This window comes from Grammomys surdaster, unplaced genomic scaffold (assembly GCF_004785775.1).
Source record: "Grammomys surdaster isolate TR1022 unplaced genomic scaffold, NIH_TR_1.0 214, whole genome shotgun sequence".
NCBI classification, from domain to species: domain Eukaryota; kingdom Metazoa; phylum Chordata; class Mammalia; order Rodentia; family Muridae; genus Grammomys; species Grammomys surdaster.
In genome coordinates this window covers 3,809,336-3,815,243 of record NW_021604659.1, presented here as the reverse complement: position 1 = coordinate 3,815,243, position 5,908 = coordinate 3,809,336, and the positions used below count along the sequence as shown (strand labels likewise).

General features: G+C 53.7%; 1 protein-coding gene across 1 annotated transcript in view; it reads right to left on the bottom strand.

The window, feature by feature from the left end:
• Chst15 (carbohydrate sulfotransferase 15) overlaps window positions 1–5,294 on the bottom strand; it is a 74,180-nt gene extending 68,886 nt beyond the window's left edge. Inside the window, exon 1 of the mRNA XM_028772569.1 lies at window positions 5,218–5,294. The gene's annotated coding sequence lies outside the window, so the exon portion shown is untranslated. The remainder of the gene's footprint in view (window positions 1–5,217) is intronic.
• Between the last annotated feature and the right edge of the window lie 614 nt (window positions 5,295–5,908).

Sequence of the window (5,908 nt, the reverse complement as noted above, 5' to 3'; positions counted from 1 at the left end):
GTCTCTGTCTCTGTCTCTCTCTCTCTCTCTCTCTCTCTCTTTCTCTCCCCCCCCCCATGCTTTTCTATTTTTTCTTTGCATATGATAGGCAAGCCGCCTATCACTGTACTATAATCTCAGCCACGGTCCCAGAGTAGACTATATTGGACGGAGGATATAGTGCCCTAGGCCAGTGGGTCTCCACCGTCCTAACCCTGACCCTTTAATACAGGTCCTCATGCTGTGCTGAGCCCCAACCATACAGTTATTTTCATGGCTACTTCATAACTGAAACTTTGCTACTGTTGTGAATTGCAATGTAAATATCTGTGTCTTGCAGTGGTCTTAGGGGACCCCCGGGAAAAGGCTGTTTTGACCTCCAAAGGAGTCACAACCCACAGGTTGAGAAACGCTGCTCTAAGGAAATGTACGTATAAGGGGTCGGGGTGGAGGGTGCCATGAAATCTTAGGCCTCAGAGATATCTCTCCATCTTCAGTTATGACTTCTATAAACCAAAAAGAAAAAGAAAGAAAGAAAGATAAAACCACAACCGCCAGTGCTCACTGAGTGCTATTTGCCAGGCATTGTCCCCAGCACCTGGCATAGGACACCTGGAAATCATCCCAAAGGCTCCCACCCCCGAGCCACTCACCAGCCTCCCACTGTACTTTCCCAAGGCCCCTCAAAGACGTCTGTCAGCAGCATTATGTAATTCTGACTTGCACAGGTTCTGCCTCGCCCACTAATCTCATCGCTGTGCAGGGACTGCGTGCTGAGAGCTGACTTTCTGCCCCCCCCCACCCTGTGCGCCTGGCCCGGGGCCACGCCTAAAGGGAATGCATAAATACTGTACAGAGCTGCTGCGAATGACAGAGAGGAGACTCCCCTTCCCTCCGCATCCTAGCAAATTCTGTAAAGGACAAAAGTCACTTCCCACTGGCCAACACACACACACACACACACACACACACACACACACACTTAACCACTTAAGATCTGCACAGCCAATATCCTTCTGGGTCCTGTCCCCACCCCACTTCCGTCATCCCTCCCTGCACATATAAATAACCAAAATCATGGGGGTGTCCATTGCCTTTCCCCAGACCTCAATGAGAGGCGAAGAGATAGATACATCTGTGGGACCTGCCCAGCACAGGGCTAGCTGTGAATGTATAGGGACACAGTTAATGACAGCTGTTACAAAAACCTGCCTGCTCCTCGAGTCTCGTGTTTTAGAAGAACAATCTCTATTGGCCCATGTCGACACAAACTCTTTACTTCCTGAACATTAGGCTGGATAAGCCAAGCATGCACCCCTTTATGTTCACCTCAGAATGTGAAGAGCCAGGAGCCAGGTCTCCATGTGTATCATTAGGTCCTAGTGTTTCAGAGGAGAAGCAGTCTCAGGGAACACACCAGACCCCAGTATTTGAGGACAATAAAGAAATCCACTGTGTGAGTTGAAACCTGTCTGTACAATCAGCCAGTTAAGAACAAACAAGATCTCTTTATTCCCAGCTGGAGGACCAAAGTGCCCTTTGAAGTAACTTAATGTCTACGGTACCTGAGCCTCCTTACAACTCAGAAAGAGACACAGGTTGAATGCTTATTCCCATTGACTCAACCCTACACCGCTGAAGACACATCTTCTGAGTGACTGCTCAAATGACTGACACGCCTGGGCCAGCTACCACTTTTGAAAAACATCTCCTCTCTCATACAAATGGTCTTCAAAAAGTGTCTCTACAAATAGGGGCCAGCTGAAGCTCCAGGAAGAGGAACAGGCGCAAAGTGACAGCTGCCAACTCCAAGGGGTGTCTTTATCTGGGACATTTTAAGAGATCCAAGCTAGCACAGTGGCCATAAAGAGCCCCAGCCCGGGCTCCTCTCCTGTCCCCACAGCCAATCCCTCTCTTGCACTTCCTTTGTCTCACTCTTCCTCTTAACTTGAGAGCCTGCAACTTAAGGATCATTTTCTGTCCGACACCAGCATGTCTGTCTGCCCCTTTTAAAAGAAGGCAAGCCCTTTGTCTATCCTACCCCCAGGGTATCCCTAGGATCAACTATAGGGTGTATTCAGTAAGCCAGTATAAAAAAGTTTTATGTAAAGCCTCACTGTCCATTAAGGCAGTGCCTGGATTAGCTATGGACACATGACACACAGCATGTGGAGGGGCCTAGGCAAGCCCCAGGTATGACAAGTAGTACACTAGTCCTTGTCTGTATCAGTGTGGATCTTCTCTGACGTAGCAGCATGGGGCCAGATGTAGAGCTTTGAACTGGAGAAGAATATTCACCACCACCACCACCACCACCACCACTATCACCATCACCACCATCACTACCATCACCACCCCACCTCTATCATTCTGAGACTCCAGCCCACGCTTCCATATCTAGGGTTAAGAACTATGTCAAAATTACAAGGCCCGTGAACAACTGGCTAGAGCTGGGTGGAGGCTTTCCTCTATGTTGTTCACCTGCTAAAGGCGTCTCCCTCCTCTTCCCAGCACGCACACACCACTAATCTCCAGCTTGCTCTTTCCAGGTTCAAAGCTCCCCAGCTTCCAGGGCCCAACTTGATAATTTGAGATTATTCCTTAGTTCCTTCTCAAGGCACTGAGTAAGCAAAGTCTACTTGGCTCTGGCCCCAACCTTTCCCTCAAGTGTAGCTTCTTCCTGATGCAAGGATCAATCTCTTGGGAATGTGGAAAGCAAGGCCCCTCTTCAGACACCAGGAAGAAAGGATGATGAAGGACAATGGCAGGTAACAACACTGAATCTTTGGCTAGGACAGTAGTCCAGGTCCCACATACATCAAAAAGCAACCATGATCAACCACTCTCCTCAGTGCTGTTTTTCCTTCAGGAGACCTTGAGATAACTACCTGGGGGAGCAAGATCTTGGGAGGAAGCCCGGACCCAGAGCTTCACTTCCTGCTCACCTCTGCTCTAGTGGAGAAACAACAATAGCAAGCCACTTCCCCTCCAAACTCCATCTCTTGAAATGGCAAGAAAAGAAAAATTATTTTCTTTAGTTTGTGGGGGAAGCAAACTTGTTGGTCAAACCCAACCCAATTATAAGGCATTTTTCTTCCCAGGCTACTTTGAACAAAACCACGTGTGCGTTCGTGGATCAGTCAACAGATCAGTCAACTTTGCAAAACCAGTAAATGTCATATTCTGCAGAAGGGGGTCTTGATTTTGCAATGAGACAGCTAACAGGAAAAATCAGTTGGAGAACAAGGGAGTTCCAAGAGAAACTTCAGGAAAGCCTCCAGGCCTCCGTGTCCTCCGTCACAAGTGGAGTAGAGGTGAGTAGAGATGCTCACAGATGAACTTTTGGGGTCATCACCCTAACCCAGGAAGTGAGCCACACCACCCAGTCAGGAATTGCAAAGGTGGATGCTCTGAAGACCTAGTCCACACTAACAGAGGCACCCCACTGGCCTGAAGTAGCAGTTGATAGAAGAGTAAGTAAGCTCAGAGTCGCTGGCCACAGGCTCTGTCACAAGGCTTTCCCTGAACTTAATTCTTGAAAACTCCATGCCATTAACTTACTCAACACAGACAAGAGACGCAGCGAGAGTCCAGCAGATTAGGAGACTTAGGATAAGGTGCCCCTTCCCACTCCCAGCAGCTGGTTCCAACCCCAACAAAGTAAGCTTACTAGAGGTGCCCATGTCCAGCCACCAGTAGCCTGGCAGTAAGCAACCCAGCCCTAGCACTGGGCTGCTCGCTCTAGCGGCTCCAGCAGTTTCGTCTGCCCTGGGGCTCAAGACAGGCAACGTGGACACTCGACCACGGTGGGGCAGTCAAACGAGGGTGTGCGGGACTTCTGAGTCCTAAACGTGGACACAAATGAGCCCAAGCCGGCCAATCGATTCGCCAGAAGGAGAAAGAAGGCGCTTTCCCAGCTCTCCATTCATTCCCTACACAGCCTTGCTCCCCTAGCCCTGGCGCCATCCAGGATCCCCGGGCTCCTCCCGGGCAAGTGCGCCAAGACCCGCTACCAGACACAACGCCCGCTTCCACTCCATCGGAGCACACAGCCCCACCGACTAGTACACTATCGCCATCCCCAGCGTCGTCCCCCGAGTCCGGGCCGCTGCCTTCTCGGCTCCCCGCCGCCACTGCCACCCCCACGGCTGAGCTCAAAGCAGCCTCGTTCTGCTCTCTGCTCCCTAGCCGGCGGAAGACTCTGCTGTGACTCCTTAGTCAGACTGCTTCGGGGACTAGGTTACAGGGACGAAGGAAAAAGCGGCGAGTTAAAAAAAAAAAGTTGAGACTGCTCCCTCGGTTCCTCCCAGGCCTATCCCCACAGTCCCTCCTCGGGAATCAAGGTCCCACAGACGCTGTCGCCTGGGGCTGTTCCCCGAGACCCACATGTGCCTTTCCACCCAGAGCGGCAGTGCGGCTAGAGCCCTGGTTCCCGAGGCGGCTCCCGAGGCGGCTCCGATTGGTACCCAGAGACAGTGGCAGATGCCCACGTACCTGCCCCAGGCTACGCGTGGAAACTTCCCCCAAAGTGTGCGGGGGAGGGGTAGTGAGCACGACTAGGGGAATCCCGGTCCCCAGTTCTGCCCGTGGAGAGCTCTCTCCAGAAAATCGCCAATCTACCTACCCATTGGCCTTACATTCAGTCGTCCTTCCCCCTCAGTTCCTGGCCGACCCAGGGTCGCGCGAATTCTGACTCCTTGGGGTGGTTCTGCGGGACAGCCAGCCGGTGCGTGCCCCGCGGCGTGCGTCTTCCGCCGGCCTCCAGCTATCCACAGCGCCACCACGCCAGTACCCGGTCCTCTGTCTCGGAGCTCGGACCACATTCGCTCTGTCTAGGGAGGGGGCGTGTGAGCCCCGGAGCCGCCACCGGCAGTCCTTCCCGCAAGGTCCCCAAGCGTGCTGGACACCTAGAGCACGGCCAGGACCGCGCAGCGAAAGGGACGCCTCCTACAGGGGATCGTGCCTGGAGCTTGGAGGCCTGACCGAGGGGTGCGGGCCCAAACCTGCTGGAGCTCGGCGCGCTCCAAGTTCATTGTCTGCCTGGGCCGCCGCCACCTCCGCGTCGGGAGCCTCCGCACAGGGAGTGAGGCTGAACACAGCCCCTGCCGCCCGGACACCCAGCGCCCAGTCCCGGCCAACCTGAGCGGAACCCGCACAGGGGCACCGGAACCTAGAGCCAAGCCTCCGCCCGCCGCTTCTCGCCGCCCCCAGCCCAGTCACCCAGCGCCCAACTTGTACCTGAAAAGCCCAAGACGAGCTCGGAAGCCTCTGCAGCTCCGACTCCGCGGGAGCGCGCGCCCAGCCCCGCGCTTAGCACCCCGCATCCAGGGCGCGTCAACCTGACTCCCCGAGCGCTGGGAGGAAAAGTTTGGGAGTGACTTGCAGATGGCGAATGAAACCTCTGAACAGAACCCTCCCCCCGCCCCATGTCGCGCTGACACACATCAGCTCGAGCCTGGAATGCAAGATCAAGGCGTGCGCGCCCTGCTGAGCGGTGGGTTTGGTTCCCGCCCCCTCGCCCAGCAAGTAAATACAGTTTGTGTATTGCGGTGACTTCAACAAGACAAAACCGAAACCTGGTATGTGTGGCAGTGTCCCGGCTATCAGAGACAGTTTTAAGGAACTTGGCAGTCTAGAGACAGCCCATACATTGATATTCAAGGCCACTGACGCTGTTGGTTTCGGCGCCCTCTGTTGTATTTTTGCAACCTACGAAAGGCTGGCTAGCTCTTGGGCCCTGTAGGTTTGCTTCTTCTGGGAGGTAAGGTTCTACAGGACCCTAAGTGTCTGCCGCAGTGGCCCATGGGGGCTGCTCCAAGGAAAGGCTCCAATGATCGACTCATTGGCTGCGGGCTGAAGATGAAATCAGTTAAAGAAAGACACCTTAAACTCTTGATTTGTTCGGGACAGCCTTTGGAGCACCAAACCC